At 39.2% G+C, this 24432-nt stretch overlaps 1 protein-coding gene and 1 pseudogene across 6 annotated transcripts in view; one reads left to right on the plus strand and one right to left on the minus strand.

Annotated features, from left to right (window-relative positions):
* Positions 1–15496, minus strand: part of LOC103350281 (large ribosomal subunit protein eL34 pseudogene) — a 98302-nt pseudogene extending 82806 nt beyond the window's left edge.
* Positions 1–24432, plus strand: part of LOC100353437 (AGBL carboxypeptidase 4) — a 1500799-nt gene that overhangs the window by 648184 nt on the left and 828183 nt on the right. The gene's annotated exons all lie outside the window — the stretch shown is intronic.

Below are 24432 nucleotides of genomic sequence, written 5' to 3' on the forward strand. Positions count from 1 at the left end.
GACGTCCAAGGCATTATAATTGCAAGCACAGAACACAGTAAATCCACAGTCCCTAAGGGGAAAATAAGCTTTGTTCCATGATATGATTAAATTTATGTGTCAACTTCATTGGTCCACAGATACCTAGAAATTTGAGGAAACATTACTATTATTATGGGTGTGTATGTGTGTAAGGATAATTCTGGATGAGATTAGCTTTTGAATAAGCAGATTGAGTAAACCAGATTGTGCTCTAAATGTGGGTTGGCTCCATCCAATCCATTGATGCTTGAACAGAACAAAAGGCTGAATAAAGAAGAACTTATGCTGTCTGCCTCACTGCCTTGAGCTGGGAAATTAGTTTTCTCCTGCCTCTGGACTCAGATTTGAGCTAAAACTTAAACCATTGGCTCCCTAGTTCTTAGGTCTTCAGACCCAGACTGGATCTAACCCATTGAGACTTTGGGGTCTCTGTCTTGCTGACTGTAGATCCTGAGATTTTCCAACCTCCGAAAAGACAAGAAGAATAAATTTATTCTATGTGTGATAGGAAGCCATCAGCATGTTTTCAACAGTAGAAAAACACAAGCTGGGTTATGCTTAAAAAGAGCCTTTCTTGTGTGGAGGATGGAATACTTATAGAAAAGACTGAAAGAACACTTGGGAAATAATTTTGGTGGTCTCTATGAGAAATAATGATGGCTTGGGCAAAAGTACTAATAATAGAGAGAGAAGTAGACAGGAGTTGTGGATACACATTTTTAGAGATAGAAGGCACCATAGTGGCTATCTGGTTTAAATATCTCATTTTATGATGTCTTCTAGGTTTTTGACCTGAGGAACTATGTGAATAAACATGTCATTTACTTAAATGAGGAAGCCTGAGGGAGAAACAAATTTTGAGGTTGAAGTACCAAAAATTTGTTCTGGGGGTCAGTATTGTGGTACAGTGGGTTAAGTCAACACTTGGGATGCCAGCATCCCATGTTGGAGTACTAGTTGAAGTCCTGACTGTTCTGCTTCCAATCCAGCTCACTTCTAATGTGCCTGGAAAGCACACAATGGCTCATGCACTTGTGTTTCTGCTATCTGTATGGAAGACTGGTCCAGCCCTAGCTGTTGTGGCTATTTGGGAAGTTAACCAGTAGACATAAGATCTCTTTCTTTCTCTTTCTTCTCTCTCTGACGTTCAAATAAATAAATCTTATAATTTAAAAAAAAATTATGTATTTTAAAGACAGAGCTATATAAAGACAGAGATAGAGACAGAAATGCTCTGATTCATTCCACAAATGGCTGCAATGGCTGGGGCTAGACAGGCAAATCCAGGGGAACTCCATTTGGATCTCCATATGGGTGGTAGGATCCCAAGCATGTTGGCCATCTTCCACTGCTCTCCCCAAAACATTAGCAGGGAGCTGAGTCATTAGTGGAGCAGCCAGGACTCGAACTCATGTTCATATGGGATGCCAAGGTCACAGGCAGCTGTTTAACCTAATATACCACAATGCCAGCCCCATAAATAAATCTTTTAAATAAAGTTTTAAAACAAAATTTTTTGGGACCTATTAAGTTTAGCACATCAAAAAGATAAAGTGTATACATTAAGCAGGAATTTGACTACATGTCTGGAAATCAGTGATATATATATTCACAGATCAAATGGTTTGCCAAATACAAAATAGAAAAATTGGCGGAGCCAGTCTGTTTGACAAAAGCTTCAACTTAGCCCCAAACTGAATTTAACTATCAGTTGAACATTAAACCAGGATTACCAATAAAAATCTGCCTCATTAGGAATTTTCTTTCATCATACTTGCCTGTAATTCATTGGATCCATCTTCTTCCCTACACATATGGCTTGAAATGGAGTATTTTCACATTTTCTCTGACAGCCTTACTACAGTCGTTGGTTGGTAGGGGAGCAATGAGCCTAATTCTTAAGGAGGGTTGCTTGTGACCACAATGGTACCACTTAAATAATATTGAAGAACAAGGACTTCAGATTCAACCCAAAGGCTCAATTCCTGGCCATGTGATCTTCATAAAATCTAACTTGAAACAATCTGTATTCATTTTCTTTTATTTAGAAGGTAAGAATAATGAAACATATTAACTGAGAACCTCTATGTAGTTCTTAGCATTTGCCATTCAGTAAGCATGACTGATAATTGTTTTAATAATAGAATGATGCTAGCTACATTTTCAAATAGACTTTTATGTGAAATCTGGGTCTCCTAAATGAATTTCAGGGGCCCAAAATGTGGGCCATTTTCTGCTGCTTTCCCAGATGCATTAGTAGGGAGCTGAATTGAAAGTAGAATACATGTATGGGATGCTGGCATCGCAGATGGTGGCTTAACCTGCTACACTACAACACTGACCCCTCATCCTCCAAGGTTTTACAGAAAACAGAACAGAAGGAGGTATATATGGTAGAAAGAAAACTAGAAGTAGAGTCAGAAGGAACTGGGTTTGAATTCTGGTTTTGCCTCTATTCCTCCTTGTCTCATTGTACTTCAGTTTCTTTATCTGTGTATTTGAGTAATAATATTTTTCATGCATGCTTCCATGCTTACTGCACAGGCTTGTGATTATAGAATAGAAATAATGTGTGAATATAATTTAAAACTCTAGTAGCCTATGCAAAATTCCAGGGATGGTTTTAATTATAATTATTAAGCATAGCTATACAACATACATATGATAGTGGCACTAATATGCATCAGAATATGATATATGAATGAAGTATTGTACTTTTTCCAACTGTCATTCCATGGTTTTGGCATCAGAATTATATAGACTTTATAAAATATTGAGTCAGGGAGTGCAGGACATGTTCAGCCATTGTTGTTGTTGTTTGATGAGGGATATATTTCTTGAAAAGTACTTAAAAGTCACCTATATGATAATTTGACTGAGTGTTTTATTTGATGAAAGGTTTTAATTCATTGTCCACTATCTTTGTTATTTTTTTTCCTTTCAACATTTATTTAATAAATATAAATTTCCAAGGTACAACTTTTGGATTATAGCAGCTTTTCCCCACATAACCTCTCTCCAACCCACAACCATCCCATCTTCCATGCCCTCTCCCATCCCATTCTTCATCATGATTCATTTTCAATTATCTTTATATACAGAAGATCAACTTAGTATATATTAAGTAAAGGTTTCAACAGACTGCACCCACAAAGACACACAAAGTATAGAGTACTGTTTGAGTAGTAGTTTTACCATTAATTCCTATAGTACAACACATTAAGGGCCGAGGTCCTAAATGGGGAGCAGGTACACAGTGACACCCAATGTTGATTTAACAATTGACACTCTTATTTATGATGTTAGTAATCACATGAGGCTCTTGTCATGAGCTGCCAAGGCTATGGGAGCCTCTTGAGTTTTCCAACTCTGATCTTATTTAGACAAGGCCATATTCAAAGTGGAAGTTCTCTCCTCCCTTCAGAGAAAGATACCTCCATCTTTGATGGACTGTTCTTTTCGCTAGGATCTCACTCACAGAGATCTTTCATTTAGGTCATTTAAAAAAAATTTCCACAGTGTCTTGGCTTTCCATGCCTGCAAAACTCTCATGGGCTTTTCAGCCAGATCGGAATGCCTTAAGGGCTGATTCTGAGGCCAGAGTGCTGTTTAGGGCATCTGCCATTCTATGAGTCTGCTGTGTATCCTGCTTCCCAAGTTGGATCATTCTCTCCTTTTTAATTCTATCAATTATTTGCAGACGTTGGTCCCATCCATGCAATCCACTTGACACTAAATCCCATCCCTCCAATCAACCATTAACCTAAACTGATTACTCCAACAAGTAAGATGGCATTGGCACATGCCACCTTGATCGGATTGAATTGGAATCCCCTGGCATATCTTTAGCTCTAATATTAGGGGTAAGTCCGAGTGAGCATGTGTCGAACTGTACATCTCCTCCCTCTCTTATTCCCACTCTTATATTTAACAAGGATCACTTTTCAGTTAAATTTACACACCTAAGAATAATTGTGTGTTAATCAAAGAGTTCAACCAGTGGTATTAAGCAGAACAAAAAAACACCAACAGGAATAAAATCGTAAGATGTTCCTTGACAGTTGGGACAAGAGCTGATCAAGCCATTATTTCTCATAGTGTCCATTTCACTTCAACCATTTTCCTTTTAGGTGCTCAGTTAGTTGTCAAAATCAGGGAGAACATATGATATTTGTCCATTTGGAACTGGCTTATTTCACTCAGCATGATGTTTTCCAGATTCCTCCATTTTGTTGCAAATGATTGGATTTCATTTTTTACTGCTGTATAGTATTCTGTAGAGTATATATCTCATAATTTCTTTATCCAGTCTTCATTTAATGGGCATTCCATGTCTTAGCTATTTTGAATTGAGCTGCAATAAACATTGAGGTGTAGACAGCTCTTTTATTTGCCAATTTGATTTCCTTTGGGTAAATTCCAAAGAGTGTGATGGCTGGATTGTATGGTAGGGCTATATTCAAGTTTCTGAACCATCTCCAAACTGTCTACCATAGTGGCTTTACCAGTTTGCATTCCCACCAGCAGTGGATTAGTGTCCCTTTTTCCCCACATCCTTGCCAAAATTTGTTGTTAGTTGATTTCTGTATGTAAGCCTCATTGTGTTTTTGATTTGCATTTCCCTAATGGCTAGTAATCCTGAACATTTTTTCCTGTGTCTGTTGGCCATTTGGATTTCTTTTTTTGAAAAATGTATATTGAGGTCTTTGGCCCATCTCTTAAGTGGGTTGCTTCTTTTGTTGTTGTGGAGTTTCTTGATCTCTTTGTAGATCTGGTTAACCCTTTATCTGTTGCATAGTTTGCAAATATTTTTTTTCATTCTGCTGAATGCCTCTTCACTCTCCTGACTGTTTCTTTTGCAGTACAGAAACTTCTCAATTTGATGCAATCCAAATAGTTAATTTTGGCTTTTACTCCCTGTGCATCCAGGGTCTCTTCCAAGAAATCTTTGCCTGTGCCTGTATCTTACAGGCTAGGAGGGGATGGCGAGATATAGCACAAGTACTAAGAGGAAAAAAAACTGCCAGCCCAGAATATTATATCCTGCAAAGCTCTCATTTGTTGTTGCATTCTATTGGCCAGAATTTTATTGAGGATTTTTCGGTCTATGTTCATCAAGGAAATTGGTCTGTAATTCTCTTTCAATGCTGCATCTTTTTCAGGTTTAGAAATGAAGGTGATTCTGGCTTCCTAGAAAGAATTTGGGAGGATACCCTCTATTTCAATTGTTTTGAATAGTTTCATAAGAATTGGAGATAGTTCTTCTTTAAATGTCTGGTAGAATTCAGCAGTGAATCCATCTGATCCTAGGCTTTTCTTTGTTGGGAGGACCTTTATTACTGATTCAATTTCTGACTCAGTTATTGACTGTTTAGGTTTTCTGTGTCTTCCTGGTTCAATTTAGGTAGGTTGCATGTGTCCAGGAATCTATCCATTTCTGACATTTCTGATAGATTTCCCTGTTTGCTGGTATACAACTCTTTGTAGTAATTTTTGATGACTCTTTTTATTTTATGGTGTCTGTTGTTACATTCCCTTTTTCATCTCTGATTTTATTGATTTGGGTCTTTTCTTTTTTTAGTTAGTTGGGCCAATGGTGTGTACATTTTTTTTTCTTTTTCAAAAACCAGCTCTTTGTTTTGTTGATCTTTTGTAATGTTTTTTGTATTTAATTCTGTTGATTTATTCTGTAATTTTATTTATTTCTGTTCTCCTACTTTTTTTGGGTCTGATTTGCTGCAGTTTTCCTAGTTCCTTGAGATGCAGGGTTTCAAGTTTCTAGTTCCTTGAGATGCAAGTTGATAGTTCATTATTTTGTGCTTTTCCAATTTCTTGATGTAGGCACCTACTGCTATAAACTTTCCTCTTAACACTGCTTTTGCTGTCTCCCATAAGTTTTGATAATTTTTGTTGTTATTTATGTCCGTAAAGTTTTTGATTTCTCTTTTGATTTCTTCTATGACCCAGTGTTCATTCATGAGCATGTTGTTCAGTCTCCATGTGTTTGCACATGCTCTAGGGATTCCTGAGTTGCTAATTTAGCTTCATTCCATTGTGGTCTGAGAAGATGCATGGTATGATTCTAATTCTTTTAAATTTGCTGAGACTTGCATTATGGCCTAGTATGTGGTCCATCCTAGAGTAGGTTCCATGTACTGCTGAGAAGAATGTATATTCTTTAAGTGTAGGATGAAAAGTTCTGTAGATATCTGTTAGACCCATTTAGACTATAGTGCCAATTAAATCTGCTATTTCCTTGTTGATTTTCTGTCTGGTTTATCTGTCCATTGCTGAAAGAGGAGTACTAAAGTCCCCCAATACTATTGTATTGGAATCTAAGTCTCCCTTTAAGTCCCTTAACATAACTTTTAAATAGCCCAGTGCCCTGTAATTAGGTACATATATGTTTATAATAGTTACATCTTCCTGTTGAATTGATCCCTTAATCATTATATAGTGCCTCTCCTTGACTCTCTTAACAGATTTTGTGTTAAAGTTTATTTTGTCTGATCTTGAGAAGGCTACATCAGCTCATTTTTCATTTCTCTTGGCATGGAATACCTTTTTCCAACCTTTCACTTTCAGTCTGCATGTATCTTTGTTGGAAAGATGTGTTTCTTGTAAGCAGGAAGTAGAAGGGTTTTGTTTTTTAATCCAGTCAGCCAATCTGTGTCTTTTAACTGGAGAGTTGAGGCCATTTACATTCAATGTGACTGTTGATAAGTAGTAACATCGCCCTGCCATTTTTCCAAAGATATTTCTAATACATGGTTTGAACTTCCTGTGATCTTTCACTGGGAGGTTTTCTTCCTTTACCTTCTTTCATATTGATGACCGTGTTATTGGGAGTTCTGTGTGCTTTCTATACTTGGATATCTCTTTCCTTCTCCAAACCTTGAAAGTTTTCTGCTAGTATCTCACTAAAAAAGCCTTCTAATCCTTTCTCTCTTTCCATGTCTTCAGGAACTCCTGGAACCTGAATGTTGGGTATTTTAATGGTATCCTGTAGAGTACCAACAATATTTTTTAGATTTCTAATTTCCTCTTCTTTGGTTTGACTGAATACATTCCTGTGCTTTGTCTTATAAGTCTGATATTCTCTCTTCTACCTCCCTGAATCTGTTTTTAAGGCTCTCAAATGTGTTTTTCATTAGTTCTATTGAATTCTTCATTTCATTTTGGTTTCTCTTCAATACCTCAATTTCATTTTCTACTGAATTTTTTATTTCATTTGATTCCTCCTTAAGATTTTATTTTCACAAGAAAAATTTTTTGTTCTGTACTGTATGGATGTCTGTAGTTCATGCATTTGTTTTTTGATAACTTCTAAATGTTATTATCATAAATTTTTTGAGTTCTGTTTCTTGCATTTCTTCTATCTCATCATCTTCATAATCTTGTATTGGAGTGTCATGTTCATTTGGGAGTGTCATAATGTATCCTTGTTCTAGTTTCCTTGGTTTCTGCGTTTGTTGTATGGCATTGTGGAGATGTTCTTTGGTTTCTTCTTCTTTTTTTCCTTGCTGTGGTAGCTTTTCTCATTGTACAATGACTCTAGATTAAATGGACTGTCTGCTTTCAGTGAATCTCTAGAGGCTTGTGGTGGGTGTGACCAGAGAGTTCTGTTCAGTTCTTCAGGGTTAAGGGTTTGCCAAAGGTGACACACCCAGGTTTGGTGTAGTACATCCTCTCTCTCTCTCTCTCTCTCTCTCTCTCTCTCTTTTTTTTTTTTTGACAGGTAGATTTATAGACTGAGAGAGAGAGAGAGAGAAAGGTCTTCCTTCCATTGGTTCACTCCCCTAATGGTCGCTATGGCCGGCACGCTGCAGCGATCCGAAGCCAGGAGCCGAGTGCTTCTTCCCAGTCTCCCATGCGGGTGTAGGGACCCAAGCACTTGGGCCATGCTCCACTGCCCTCCTGGGCCACAGCAGAGAGCTGGCCTGGAAGAGGAGCAACCGGGACTAGTGCCCGGCACCCCAACCGGGACTAGAACCTGGGGTGCCAGTGCCGCAGGTGGAGGATTAGCCAATTGAGCTATGGCGCCGGCTCTCTCTCTCTCTCTCTTTTTTTCTTATTCAGAAGGGAATTAATTCACTCAGCTGAGCTCTTCTCCTTGATGGCAATCAGGGCCTGAGAGCTAGCCCCAGTGGTTATAATACTTGTCTGCTCTGTCCCAAGGACCATACAAAGGATCTGTGCAATCCTCAGGGTAAGCTCACATTCCCCTGCAATGTCTCTCACCAGGTAGCCAAGGTCACCTGAATTTGTGGTATCTCTCACCTAGCCTACTCACGTCTCAGCCACACTGTGAGTTCTTCCACACACCCTCAGGTTTTTTTTTTTTTTTTTTGTTTGTTTTTACAGTCCCAGTTCATAAGCTCCACACATTCACTAGGTCTTAGTCTCCTGATATTTCTCCCCACCAGAGTGCTTTCTCTGCTTGGTTGATTGCCAGGCGCAGCTCCAAGCTGGCACAGCCATTGTGTATGTCCAAAATTGCACCTGCTCTTTTGTCTCACTTGCCTTTGTAAGGTTAGTGGAAAGAGAGAATCATGTCCATAGCGGTCCCTTTTACTTTTTTTTCTCTCCTCTAGTTAGGCTGATGTACTTTCCCCCATGGGGCTTCAAGTCTTGTTCCCCCTAGGCTCTTCCTGCTGCTTTTCCACCAGTGTCTTGGGCTACTCTGGTTTCACCTCACCTCCATTTTCAGTGATGGAGTGGAGACTCTCTCAGCAGCTGAGGTCCCAAGCCTGAGCGTTCATGCCCTCCACGTACGTCTACCATGTCCCTCTAATTCTAGAAGTTTCCTCTGATTTTTTTCCTCTAACTCTTCCCTGAGACTACAGTATCTCCATTGTTCTTTTTTTTTTTTTTTTCTTTTGACAGGCACAGGCAGAGTTAGTGAGAGAGACAAAGAGAAAGGTCTTCCTTCCATTGGTTCACTCTCCAAATGGCTGCTACAGCTGGTGTGCTGCATGGATCCGAAGCCAGGAGCCAGGTGCTTCCTCATGGTCTCCCATGCAGGTGCAGGGCCCAAGCACTTGGGTCTTCCTCCACTGCCTTCCCAGGCCACAGCAGAGAGCTGGACTGGAAGAAGAGCAACCGAGACAGAATCCGGTGCCCCAGCCGGGACTAGAATCCAGGGTGCTGGTGCTATAGGTGGAGGATTAGCCTAGTGATCCACGGCACTGGCCTGCTTTTATTAAACTATCTTTTCCTGGACTATCAGTGAGCTCCCTCCCTATTCCGCTATCTTGGAGCCCTCCATAAATGACATTGTCCACTATCTTTAGAAGTTATTAAGTTGTTCAGCCTTTCTATTTTTTTAATATATATTCATTGATTTATTTGAGAGGTAGAGTTACAGACAGTGAGAGACAAAGACAGAGAAAAGTCTTCCATTGCTAGTTCACTCCCCAGATGGCCAAATGGCTGGAGCTGGGCCAATCTGAAGCCAGGAGCCAAGAGCCAGGAGATTCTTCCTGGTCTCCAATGTGGGTGAAGTGGCCAAAGTGCTTGGGCCATCTTCCAGTGTTTTCCCAGGCCATAACAGAGAGCTGGATCAGAAGAGAAATAGCAAAGACTACAACCAGTGTTCATATAGGATGCCGGAGCTGCAGGTGGAGGATTAATCTAGTGCGCCACAGCGTCAACCTCTTCTATTTTTTTCTTTTTTTAATATTTATTTATTTGAAAGGCAGAGTTACAGAGGGGCAGATGTAGATAGAGAGAGAGAGAGAGAGAGAGAGAGAGAGAGAGAGACAGAGACAGGTCTTCCATCCACTGGTTCATTCCACAGATGTTTGCAACAGCCAGAGCTGTGGGATCAAAAGCCAGGAGCCAGGAGCTTCCTCCAGGTCTCCCAAGAGAGTGCAGGGTCCCAAGAACTTGAGCCATCTTTTACTGCTTTCCCATGCTATAGCAGAAATCTGGATCAGAAGTGGAGCAGCGGGGACTGGCGCCCATATGGGATGCCGGCGCTGTAGGCAGTGACTTCACATACTATGACACAGCTCTGGCCCCTCTATTTCTTTTTAAATTCATTTTGTTAGATTATATTTTCAAGGAATTTATTCATTTTGTCAACATTGTCATTTCAGAAATGTTATCCAATATTTTAGAATTCTTACCTATAAAACTTTTTCATGCTGAATTAAGTGGGCATTTTCAAAGGATATTCAATGTAACCAGGGGTCAGAGAGAAAGAAAAGCAGCGACCTAACCACTTAACCTTCCTCCCTCTTTCCTCTTTTCTTCCTTCCGTACCTCCTTTCATTTACTGTTATATTCCAGACATTATATATAGCCTATTAATCAATTTATACTGTACTCTAAAGATATTTATATTTATCTATATACAAGTGATGAAACTAGTGCTCAGAGAGGTTATGTAGGTAGTCAGTTGATTCCAAAGCTTGGGCTCTTTCATTCTGCTCTACTATCTTTCAGTCTAAATTGTTATTTGCATTAGTTATCTGAATTGGCTATTTTAAATGTACCTTATTTACAAAAGTATCAGTGGATCCAGAGTATAATTTTATAATTCTAAATGTCAATACTGACTATGAATTCTATTCTGTTTCCTAAGTAAAAATCATGATAATGTTCTCAGACTGTCAACAAAATACATATGCTTTTGTGAACTATGAATTTTCTAATTAAGTTTTACTTGCAGCCAGCACCACGGCTCACTTGGCTAATCCTCCTCCTGTGGCGCCGCTACCCCAGGTTCTAGTCCTGGTTGGGATGCTGGATTCTGTCCCTGTTGCTCCTCTTCCAGTCCAGCTCTCTGCTGTGGCCTGGAAAGGTGGTGGAGGATGTCCAAGTGATTGGGCCCTGCACCCACATGGGAGACCAGGAGAAGCACCTAGCTCCTGGCTTTGGGATGGTGCAATGCGCTGATCAGTAGCTGCCATTTTGGGGGGTGAACCAACAGAAGGAAGACTTTTCTCTGTATCTCTCTCTCACTGACTAACTCTGCCTGTCAAAAAAATACTAAGTTTTACATGCTATAGTATTATTTTTACATGAATGATACTTTCTTTTTTACTTTCAAATCTCAGTATTACAGTACATTTTATTATAAAATGTACATTACCACTAACTGAGCTTTTAAAAATCAAATTAGCTTTAGTTGTGTATTATATTATATTTTGTAAATAAATATAGACTTATATAAAGAAAAAAGCAATAAATTGTTACCTGCTTATTTTTTTAACTTACATTGGTTCTGAAAATTTAAGGTATATAGGAATCACCTTAGATTTTTGTGGCCTTTTTTTTTGTTTTGTTTTGCTTTGTTTTTTAAAAGATGTCTGGGGCCCAGCAGAACTATTTTCTCATTTTTAATAGCTATATAGTAAGACCTAGGAATCTGAATTTTAGAAAATCCTAGCAATTATTTTTGATGCATTTGGCTGCTTAGACATTTTTTGAGAAACTCCAAACTAGACTGAGTGCTTTGAGTGTAACAATGATGTCTTCTTTATGTCATTACAGAACTCAGGAATTCACTGATGAAATCAGTTTTGGTATATATATATATATATATATATATACATATATATAAAAGATATATATATCAGTTTTATATCAGATATATATACTCATATATATATAATCAGTTTTGGTATATATATATATATATCTCAAAGATCTTTATATATATATATATAAATATATATATATATATACATCAAAGACTTATTCCCTCTGTTCCAAAGATGTCTTTCACCTACTCACTAGTCTCTAGTACAGATGTTTTCCCCTTGACTTTGTCTACATTTGTTCTTTACTATACTCCATGGGGTAAATAGTCTTTCCCTTATTCCTGTATACAGATTCAACTTTAGAAAGCAGAAAAAGCTCTTGTCATTTAAAAGGGCATCTGCCATTCTGTTTGTATATTCTATATGTAGAGCTGTGAGAAGGCTGCTGGCTAGAAGGTCACAGGACTATAAAGATGACCAAATGGAATCCTGCCACGTTGGATCTCCTTTTGCAAAGTGGAGCTATAGCCTTAAGGGCTCAATCTGCAGGGTATAAGCACATCACATCAGCATTTACGCAGAGTCTCTCAGCTACATGTATGCAGTCATTATTATATTGACCTACAAATGCAACATCCCCACTGTTCCTCAGTCTCTGAGGCAATTCTGATCAAGCAAATAACCTGTTATCTAACTGACTTATACACAGACTCTGAAATATACCTGATTGCCATCAATCTGCTTTCTATTGTGCCTGAAATTTTTGGTCACTTTCCCTGCCTATACCCCAGTCCTTTTCTTGGGCTGAGAAGCCAGTCTTTTTGGTCTGAAGGGAATGTGTGGGGAGTAGAATACTCAAGAAACTTTTTGTCTTTTTATGTTTGTTCATAGTGAAGAATTCCATTAAACTTTCTTTGTTTCATTTTAAACTTTCTTTGTTTCATTTATTTTTTGAAGATTTATTTTATTTATTTGAAAAGCAGAGTTACAGAGAGAGGAAAAGAGAGAGAGAGAGATCTTCCCTCCTTTAGTTCACTCCCCAAATTGCAGCAACTGCCACGACTGGGCCAGGCTGAAGCCAGAAGTCAGGAACTTCATCCAGTTGCCCCATGTGAGTGCTGGGTCCTAGGAGTGGGCCATTTTCTGCTGCTTTCCCAGGCACATTAGCAGGCAGGTAGATCAGAAGCAGAGCAGCCAGGTGTTGAATCAGTGCCCATATGGCATGCAGGCATTACAGGTGGCAGCTTAAACCATTATACCACAATGCTGGCCCTTATTTGTTTCATTTCTAAACTTTGCTAATTTCTATTCTAAAATACTACTTTATGTTTGTAATAACATTCAGTAATACCTCAGAGCTGAAAGGGGAATCCAAAATACCTTTGGAGTTCATTTTCTTAACTTTTCAGAGTATCATAATATTGACCTGTTTTATAAAGAATTATGATTAACTAATTAACATTGAATTATACTTGGCAATTAAAAATGCTATAGAAATGCTAAATATCCTTATTATACTAGCAGTCTTGAAGACAAATGAAACACTAAACTTCATTTAAATGCTTTTCTTGTCATAGGATTTTGTTTTCTCACAAAAGAATGTTAAAGGAGGTTATGTAGCTACATTTCGGGTTTCAAACAGTAAATGTCACAATGAATATAAAATGTGGCGGTCTAATTTTCGTACTTTCCTTCCATTTTCTATTTTTCACCATCACACATTCACTCAACAAGCATTTTTTGTCATCCTACCTCCTTGACAAGCACTGGATAAAGCACTGCGGTGCAATCATAGTCCCTGCCCTGTGGGAGAGAAAAACACGTTCTGTTTCCAAGTAAATGCACTGCAACAGACTCTGGTGTTTCAGAGATTCAGAGCATGAGGGAGAGCTGTGAATTTCAACTCTAACTGCATTTCCATGGTGGATGGAAACTCAGGGAGATTTCATATAGTTGGCATTAATGGGGCTATGCTTGGAAAATTAATAGAATCTTAAGACAAAGGAAATAGCATCAGGAATGTTCACATAAGCATTTTTCAAGTTGGGAAAACTATATAACAGAGAAGTTATGTAACTGGTTCAAGGTCACAAGTTGGTTAGTTTCTGAGTCAGATTCAGGATCCAGTTTTCCACATGTATGCTCTTATGCAATTCTAGGTTCATGTTAGAAGGCATGACCTCTGAGGATTGAGGGGCTGCTGGTGGCAGGTGATTACATGGATTTTTTTCTCTCTCTGGTCCCTTCTCCGTTAGGTTTGTTGTTGTTAATTTCCTTCTGGGAGTTTGCTGAGAGACATTTGGTCATTTTGCTAGGAAATATTTAACTGCTTTTCCAAACAGAAATGTCTCCTTTTCCTCAACTGTGGAGGAACTCTGCTCTGAACATACCTTCTACCCCCGCTGCCTAGCGACTGCCTTGATGAGCCCTCTAATCCACACTTCCTCAAATCATTCCCCAGTGGTGACAGAAAAATAAAGATTTGGTTTTACCACTATCAATAACCATTGGTATGGCATGAGTGTCAGTGTTATAAATTTAATACTGAATGCAGCAATATTGAGAGTTGTGGCCTTTGCATGGTGTAAGTCATGATGAGTTGGGTACCCTCATGTGTGGGATTAACATCCTTATAAAAGGTGCTCACAGATAAAGGAAGCATCCTTTACCCTTCTGTCATTTCTGCCATTTTAGAAAATAGTATTTTGTCTCTCTGGTGAATACAGCAACAAAGCGCCATGTTGAAAACAGAGAGCAGCCCCCACCACACACGCATCCTGCTGGTGCCTTGATCTAAGATTTTCTAGTCTGTTTGTTTGTAAATTGCTCCCTCTCTGATATTTTATAAAATGAGCACAAATGAACTAAGGCAACGGTCTATGCTGAAGCAGGATTCAATTGAACTTAAATGAATTATTTCCCTGGCTTAGTTATACCCCTAACTATACCCATTTTATAAAAGAAGGGATTGGGATTCAGAAGAGATAAGGGATTATGTGATTTGATTTGGTAGCCAGAATAATTGACCCCAAAGATAACCATGTCATACTCTACCAACCATGTATGTTACCTTACATGGCAAAAGGAATTTTTCAGATATAATTACATAAATGGTTTTGAGATCAGAAGATTATGCTGGATTATCTAAGTGAGCCCCTAATAATCACTAGAATCCTTTGGAGGCTTAAAGTCAGGAGAGACATGACGAGGAAAGCAGAGGGGTCAGAAATTTGAAGATGCGATGGCTGGCCCTAAAGACCGAAGAAGAGTTCACAAGCCAAGAAATGCAGGCAGCGTATGAATGCTGTAAAAGGCAAGAAAATAGAGGCTTCCCTAATGCCTCCAAACAGAACATCATAGAACCAATGCTTGATTTTAGAACTTCTTATCTCCCAAACTGGAAGACAGTAAATGTGTATAGTTTTAAGGCACAAAATTTGTGATGTCTATGGTACAAACAATAGGAAATGATACACAAAATTCATACAGCAGGTAATTTTTCCAATTATTTCCATTCTGAAAGATGTTAAACATGCCTCTGTGTACTCCGCTAACTGGAACCTGCCTCATTTGACTGCACTGACTGCTTTGTTCTTCACATCTCTATTTCCTTTCTTCTAAGACACCATGCATTTCTTCATCTTCTCCTCCTCCTCTGGTGATTCTTTTGTAGTATTGGTTATGGGCTCCACCACATTTTACAACCTTCCCTTTCTTTTTAGAAGATATTTATTTGAAAGGAAAGTGAAGGAGTGAAAAAGGGATCTTCCATCTGCTAATTACTGCCCAATGCCACAGTAGCTGGCACTGAGACAAGCCAAAGCCAGGAGCAAGGACTCTATCTGTATCTCCCATGTGGGTGGCAGGGACTCAGTTACTTGAGTCATCACCTGCTGCTTCTCCAATGCATTAACCGAGAGCTGGATGGGAAACAGAGCACCAGCACCAGCACGGTTTAATCTGCCGCAACCCAACGCCTGCCCCATGCCTTTCCTTTCTTTTTCTTCCTTTCTATTCATACTATTCCTGGACAATTTCATTTACTCCTTATGACTTCTACTTTTCCTTTTTTTATGCTAATGATACCCAAAGATGCCTCTCCTCTAAGATTAAGACTGTATATTTAAATCTTACCAAGACAGAAAATCTTAAACACAGCCATCAATAAAAGACCAATAACCTTGAAAATACAATAGTTTTTAACTTGCTATGGAGATGAGGAAAATCAGCAAATAATAGACTTTTTAAATTTTTTATTTTATTTTATTTGTTTGGCAGAGTTATAGACAGTGAGAGACAGACAGAAAGGTCTTCCCTCCGTTGGTTTACTCCCCAAATGGCCGCCATGGCTGGTGCTGTGCCTATCTGAAGCCAGGAGCCAGGAGCTTCTCCTGGTCTCCCATGTGGGTGCAGGGGCCCAAGCACTTGGGTCATCCTCCACTGCCCTCCTGGGCCATAGCAGAGAGCCAGACCGGAAGAGGAGCAACCGGGACTAGAAATCGGTGCCCATATGGGATGCTGGCACTGCAGGTGGAGGATTAACCAAGTGAGCCACAATGATGGCCCCAAATAATAGACATTTTTAAAGTCCAAAAAGGAAAAATAGAATATATTGAATTCTAATCCCAGCCATAAATATTGTTTAAAAATGAAGGCAAATGGGGCCGGCACTGTGCTGCAGTGGGTAACACCCTGGCCTGAAGCACCGGCATTCCATATGGGCGCTGGTTCAAGACCTGGCTGCTCCACTCCCAATCCAGCTCTCTGCTATGGCCTGGGAAAGCAGTAGAAGATGCCCCAAGTCCTTGGGCCCCTGCACCACGTGGGAGACCCAGAAGAAGCTCCTGGCTCCTGGCTTCAAGATTGGCACAGCTCTAGCCATTGTGGCCAATTGAGGAGTGAACCATCGGATGGAAGACCTCTTTCTCTCTGCCTCTCCCTCTCCCTCTCCCTCTCCCTCTCCCTCTCCCTCTCCCTCTCCCTCTCCCTCTCCCTCTCCCTCTCCCTCTCCCTCTCCCTCTCCCTCTCCCTCTCCTTCTCCCTCTCCCTCTCTCTCTCCCCTCTCTGTGTAACTCTGACTTTCAAATAAATTAATAAATCTTGAAAAAAATGAAGGCAAACAAAAATCTGAAAAAAATTCATTGCTTGCAAACTTATGTCACAAGAAGTACTAAAGGATATTCTGCCTGAAGAAAAATGATCCAAAATGGGCTTCAGCAGTTTGACTATTAAGTTTTAAAGTAAGGATTCTTTTTATTATTCTTTTTTTGAGTCAGTGAACAAACATTTTTCATAAATGTTCAAACGATCTAGGGTCTATAGGAAGGAGTGACAAGGAATGAGAAAGGATAAATACATAAAGGATAAATAAAATAATATATTGGCTATTTAAAAACAGTAAGCATTAATGTCTTGTTACTAGCAGAATGTTGCTAGCAGAAGTTACTAGCAGAAGTAATATACTTGACAGTTGTAGTAGAAATTTAGAAAGGTTTAAATAGTCATAAGATGCTTGTAATTTTATCCTTCTTTTAGCAGTATTTCAGTCATCTTTAATCATGGAAGACATTTTTACTCAGGGGGTCCTGTCTTTGAAATCCTTGTTACTTTTGGAAGCCAACACCTTCCTAACTACTGACCATATTTTCAACAGTGATTGGCCCTATCATTTGCATTTGTTAAACAATGTATAAGTAGGACGAAGTATTTCTTATGTTATTAATTGTTTAATATAGTCAAGACAGGCCCAGTATTGTTGCATAGAACATAAAGCTGTGCCCTGCAATGCTGGCATTCCATATATGAGCTGGTTGGAGTCTCAGCTGCTTCACTTCTGATCCAGCTCCCTGCTAATGGCCTGGGAAAAGTAGAAGAAAATGGACCCCTGCCACCCACATGGGATACAAGGAGGAAGCTCCTGGCTCCTGGCTTTGGCCTGCCCAGCCACAGCTGTTGCAGCCATCTGGGGAGTGAACCAGTAGGTGGAAGTTTCTCTTTCTCTCTTTTTTTCTCTCTCTCTCCTCTCTGTAATGGACATTGAAATACAAAAACTTTAAAATAAATAAATAAATGAATAAATAGAGTCAAGACTAGTGATGCATGGAACAAAAGCAAACAAATAAAAATAAAAATAGTGCTATTTTCATTAAGTGTTTCTCTATTTGAAGGACCATACAATTCCTGAATTTTTGTTTTAGAAATCACTGCCTCTATGCAGATATTGCATTTTTTTTTTGACAGGCAGAGTGGACAGTGAGAGAGAGAGTCAGAGAGAAAGGTCTTCCTTTTGCCGTTGGTTCACCCTCCAATGGCCGCCGCGGCCGGCGCGCTGCGGCCGGCGCACCGCGCTGATCCGATGGCAGGAGCCAGGTGCTTTTCCTGGTCTCCCATGGGGTGCAGGGCCCAAGCACCTGGGCCATCCTCCACTGCACTCCCTGGCCACAGCAGAGGGCTGGCCTGGAAGAGGGACAACCGGGACAGAATCCGGCACCCCGACCAGGACTAGAACCCCGTGTGCCGGCGCTGCTAGGCGGAGGATTAGCCTAGTGAGCCGCGGCGCCGGCCCAGATATTGCATTTTTTATTGGCAAGAGTTACTTGTAAAAACTAATGAGCTATATACTTAAGATTTTTGTACTTAAGTATGTGTAACATTTTTATTTTTTGAAAAATAGGGCAGGAATTTGGTATAGCCTTTAGGATACAGATTGGAATGTTTCCATCCCATATAAGAGTGTCTAGTTTGAGTGTTGGCTCCTCTGCTTACAATCCAGCTTCCTGCTAATGCACATATTTGGAAGCAGTAAAGGGTATCTGATATCAAATACTTGGTTCTGTGATACCCATGTGGGAGATCCTGATTAAGTTCCTGGCTCTTTGCTTTGACTTGACCCAGCCTCATCTGTTCCTGGCATTTGGGGAGTGAACTAGTGAATGGAAACCTCTCTCTATGTCCCTGTCCAGGTCTCTCTGTTTTTCTCTATCTTCACATTTCAAATAAAGTGGAAACAAACAAACAAACAAATAAGGGATGGAGGAAGAGAGAGAAGAAAGGAGAGAGAGGAAGGAAGGAAGGAGAGAAACAAGTGAAAATTAAAAAGTAATTGTTGATATATTGAGGAAAAATTGTAGATAAAATACTTGAGATTATTAGTTCATGAAATTCAACTTGACAATACTATCCATTTCTTCTCCATTTGTTTCTTTTTTTAAAAGATTTATTTATTTATTTGAAAGTCAGAGTTACACAGAGAGAGGAGAGGCAGAGAGAGAGAGAGAGAGAGAGAGAGGTCCTTCATCCGTTGGTTCATTCCCCAATTGGCTGCAATGGCCAGACCTGCGCTGATCCAAAGCCAGAATCCAGGAGCTTCCTCCAGGTCTCCCATGAAGGTGCAGGGGCCCAAGGCCTTGGGCCAACTACTTCTGCTTTTCCAGGCCATAGCAGAGAGCTGGATCGAAAGTGGAGCAGCTGGGACTTGAACCGTCGCCCATATGGGATGCCGGTACTTCAAGACAGGGCGTTAAGCTGCTGCGCCACAGTGCCGGCCCCTCCATTTGTTTCTAATATAAGGCCTGTCTGATCATTCATTCATTTATTTTTTAATAAAGGTTTATGGAAATCATGCAGTCATCCATTCAACGGATCTTCACTGAGTCCATGATGTGTTTCTCAGTGTGATGAATGTTGGTTATATGTAGAGACTTAGGCTAATATGTTAGTTGGAGTGTTCTGAAAAGAATAAATGATAGTGGCCAATGATGTGCTTGAGTGCAACACAAACTAATTGTAGCTAATCTTTAAGGATTTATGCACAGGGCGGCACCGTGGCTCACTTGGTTAATCCTCCGCCTGCAGTGCCAGCATCCCATATGGGTGCCAGGTTCCAGTCTCGGTTGCTCTTCTTCCAGTCCAGCTCTCTGCTGTGGCCCGGGAGGGCAGTGGAGGATGGCCCAAGTGCTTGGGCCCCTGCACCCGCATGGGAGACCAGGAAGAAGTTCCTGGCTGTTGGCCCGTAGTGGCCATTTGAGGAGTGAAGCAATGGAAGGAAGACCTTTCTGTCTGTCTCTCTCACTGTCTGTAACCATACCTGTTAAAAAAAAAAAAAGGATTTATGCAGCAAACATCTTGGTGAATTTGAGGATGCAGGAATATTCTTAGATGGTTTGATTTCCCCTTGATTCTTTGCTGCCTAACGTCACTCCTATGTGCTAGGTTTTTTAGCATTTCACTTTGTTTTAAAGAAATAAATATATCACTTTTTAATGCCCTCTCAACAGACATTTGGAAAGCCTTCTAGGCAACCTTGGTTCCAAGAGGAAAGTAATAGTTGGTATATTGTCCTTCTCTTTCTCCCTCTAATAAATTAAACAATAGTGGCTCATGTTTCTCAGACTACAAGTTGTGGTTCAGGCTGCTGAAGAAAGTGCCAAGCTCCCTCAGAGAGTGACTTAGAAAGCCAATAAGGGTGCTAGTTGCTGGACTGAACTCAATGCTGTGGCCATGGGCTCATTGCCAATAGGTCAGATGAGTTTTCTATTGTTAAATCAAGTGTTGTTTTTTATTTAAAAATGTATTTAAATTATACAAGTTTCATGAATTTCTTTTTTAAATAATATTCAGTGAACATCTACCTTCTTTTTAAAAAATTTTAAAGTTTTTTTTAAGATTTATTTATTTGTATGAAAGAGTTACACAGAGAGAAAAGGAGAGGAGAGGGGAGGGGAGGAGAGGAGAGGAGAGGAGAGGAGAGGAGAGGAGAGGAGAGAGATCTTACATCCGCTGGTTTCTCCCCAGTTGGCCACAACAGCTAGAACTGCACCGATCCGAAGCCTGGAGCCAAGACCTTCTTCCAGGTCTCCCACGCAGGTGCAGGGCCCAAGGACTTGTGCCATCTGTTGCCATCTGCTTTCCTAGACCATAGCAGAGAGCTGGATTGGAAGTAGAGCAGCCGGGACTCCAACAGGCACCCATATAGGATGCCAGAATTGCAGGCGGCGGCTTTACCCTTTACGCCATAGCATCGGCCCCTCATGTATTTCATATATACAAACTTAGGAGAATAGTGACATTTCCCTCCCTACCCTCCCTCCTGCCATCCTCCAACCCTTCCTCCTCCTCCCTCTCACATTCCCACTCTTAATTTTTATAAAAGCTCTATTTTCAGTCTACTTAATGATGATCATATAGCTAACCCTACACTAAGTAAAAGAGTTCAACAAATAGTATGAAGAGAAAAAAATAAACACTTCCTCTATGGAAGATACAAGGGCTATAAACAATCATGGAATCTCAAAATGTCTATTTCATTTGAATACATTATATATCATGTACTCTGTTATTTACCTCGGATCTTTAAATGCTCAGGATCACTAACCATCAGGAAAATGCAAATCAAAACCATGGTGAGGTTTCACCTCACTCCAGTTAGAATGGCTTTCATAGCAAAATCAACAAATGACAAATACTGTCAGTTCACAATTGATCATAATGAAAAGACTAAGAGTCAAAGGGATCACATAAACAAGTCTAGTACCTGCTAACACTAACCGATAGAATAAATAAAGGGGAGAGTGATCCAACATGGGAAGCGAGATACTCAGCAGACTCATAGAATGGCAGATGTCCTAAATAGCACTCTGGCCTCAGAATCAGCCCTAAAGGCATTCGGATCTGGCTGAAAAGCCCATGAGAGTATTTCAGGCATGGAAAGCCAAGACACTCTGGCAAAAAGATCTCTGTGAGTGAGATCCCAGTGGAAAGAACAGGTCATCAAAGAAGGAGGTACCTTTCTCTGAAGGGAGGAGAGAACCTCCACTTTGACTATGACCTTGTCTAAACAAGATAAGAGTCGGAGAACTCAGAGGGCTTCCATAGCCTTGGAAACTCATGACTGGAGCATAGGGAGATTACTGATGCCATAGACAGGAGTGTCAATTGGTAAAGTCAACAACAGGAGTCACTGTGCACTTACTCCTCATGTAGGATCTCTGTCCTTAATGTGCTGTGCATTGAGATTTAATGCTATAACGAGTACTCAAACAATATATTTCACTTTGTGTTTCTATGGGGGTGCAAACTGTTGAAATCTTTACTTAATGCATACTAAACTGATCCTCTGTAAAAAAAAAAAAAGAAAAGAAATTATCAATTCCCAACTTGACTCTCACTGGGATTAAACATGACAATAGGTCTGATCTTATTTCATCATCATTTAAAAAATATCATCTATTATTTTTCACTTTATGTTTCTGTGTGGGAGAAAACTGTTGAAATCCTTACTTAATGTATACTAAGCTGATCTTCTGTATATTAAGATAATCGAAAATGAATCTTGACGTGAATGGAAGGGGAGAGGGAGTGGGAAAGGGGAGGGTTGTGGGTGGGAGGGACGGTATGAGGGGGAAGCCATTGTAATCCATAAGTCGTACTTTGGAAATTTATATTCATTAAATAAAAGTTAAAAAAAAAACAAATACTGTCAAGGATGTGGGGAAAAAGGTACCCTGGTCCACTGTTGGTGAGAATGTAAACTGGTGCAGCCACTGTGGAAGACAGTATGGAGATACATCAGAAATCTAAATTCAGATCTACCATATAGTCCAGGCATCCCACTCTTGAAAATTTACCTAAACCAGAAGATAACAGTGTATTAAAGAGTTATCTCTACCCCATGTTCATTGAAGCACAGTTCACAATAATTAAAATATGAAATCAACCCAGATGTCCATTACCTGTTGACTGGATAAAGAAATTATGGTATATATACACTATGGAATACTACTCAGCTGTAAAAAAAAAATGAAATCGTGTCTTGCAACAAGATGGATGCAACTGAAGACCATTATACTAGTGAAATAATCTACTCCCAAAAAGCAAGTCTTTAGTTATTCTTGTTTCTTTAGCATGGTGGAGAGATTCAAAAATGATTTTTTGATAACTAATGCTGTTATAAATTAATTTTGAGTCTTTTGGGTTAATTTGCTATATTGCGGTTCTCTTCCTAAAACTAAGAATAGTTGATGATATTTAAATACAGAAATTCAGGATAAAAAGCATTGAATTATTACATAATATTTTAGTTATAATCTCCTGACTCTTAGTTTTTAGCAGGGACTGTTATTGGAAATACGGGTTCAGTCAATTATAGTTTTCGCTAACATTTTATATGCAAGGACTGAAAAATAAAAAGCAACTAAAATGAAATGAAAAGTATTAGAATTCACTGTGGACCCAGTGCTAAGGGAGGCACAAAAGATGAACTAATTAATTCTACCTGAAAATCAAAGAGAGATTCAGCAATGGACATCATCTGAACTGGATCTAGAAGAAGCACTAGGATCTTATCAGTCCCTGTGTGCCATTCTAAGTGATAGAAATAGCTGGAGAAAAGATATGAAGACTTAAAATTTTTCCTTTGTTGCAAACTATAAGTAATCTACTATATGAGATATGATTCCAGAAGTTGTATGGTGTAAGAATTAAGACTTAACAATGAGGTGGAAGTCAGTTGTGAAGACTTAAAAGTTGTTATTATAGTGCAACATCTATATATTTGTTTACAAGCAAAAATGTTTCTATTCTCAGGGTTTCAAGTATTTACAAAATGATTGATGGAGTTAAAAGAGATACACAACAAACTATAATTCATTGCATAATAGTAGCATAGTAAATTTCATTTTTAAAACTGTATTGTGAGAAATGTGCAGGAGGACAGAGAATACAAAGAATCACATTACCAACACACCGATTTCCCACCTAGAATTAACAGTCACTAATGTTTCGTCATATTTACTTCCTATTTGCTTGTTTTACTTAAGAGGCATTACAAATTGATTCAGTTTTCCCAGTTTGCTACAACCAATTACCACAAACTGGGTGACTTAAAACAATAAAAATTCTCTGTCACAATTTGGGAAGCCAGAGTTTTCTTCCTTGCTTCTTCTAGTTTCCAGTAGCTCTACCCATTTCATAGTTTCTTTAGTCTTATGGCAACATCACCCCAATTTCTGCCTTTGTCTTTACATCACCTTCTCTTGTTTCTCTTTTTCTGTTTCTTATATGAATGCTTGGTGACATTAGGGTCTAATGAATAATCCAAGATGATCTTGTCTAAGAATATTGATCTTAAATACAGCTACGAAGACTCTTTTTCCAAGCAATGTAATATTCGTGGGATCCAGGAATTTGGATGTGGGCATAAGTTTCGGAGAACTAGCATTTAAACAAATATGTAGATATAGCTGAAATCCATTTTATTAAAAATTAAAAGTCTCAAATTCATCCCCACTCACTAAAGATGGTAGATTACTTTCTTGTCCATTTTCATAGTGTTTTATATCACAAATGAAATCACCTAGTATTTTTCTCTATGTATGTGTGGTGTTGGATTTATGAAAATATAGGAAGCCTGTACAAGTTATTTTGAAATTTACCTTTTTATCTTAATTTTTATTTCTGAATCTGTGTGACTTTATGAACTAAAACTAGTTATGATGTAGTCTATTCCTCTAAATTACTTTTGCTTAATCAGAAAGACTAGAACCCTAAAATCTGTTATTTAACACAGCAATGTTTATGTCAGACTCCTGTAGTATAACTATAGAGGCATGCTCTGCTCTATAAATTCACTTAGAATCCAAGCTTAAGACTTTTTCATCATTTGGGTGGTACATCATCTGAAAAAACAAAGTCCTCCTCAGTTATTACAGCAAGAGGAGAGAAAACTGTAGGGTCTCATGCAAGCAATTAAATGCTTCAGTGCAAAATGTCATTTCCACTCTTAAGTTATTGGACACAATAATCCCATTATCCCACCTGAATGCAAAGGAGGTGTGTGTGTATATATATATTTCCAGAAGGAAAAGAGAACTGGTTTCTGTGAGTAATGGAAGTCTCAACAATTTGGCTACTATTTCATCATATA

The sequence above is a fragment of the Oryctolagus cuniculus genome, chromosome 7 (genome assembly GCF_051225735.1).
Source record: "Oryctolagus cuniculus isolate XC-2025 breed Fujian yellow rabbit chromosome 7, ASM5122573v1, whole genome shotgun sequence".
In the NCBI taxonomy this organism is placed as follows: domain Eukaryota; kingdom Metazoa; phylum Chordata; class Mammalia; order Lagomorpha; family Leporidae; genus Oryctolagus; species Oryctolagus cuniculus.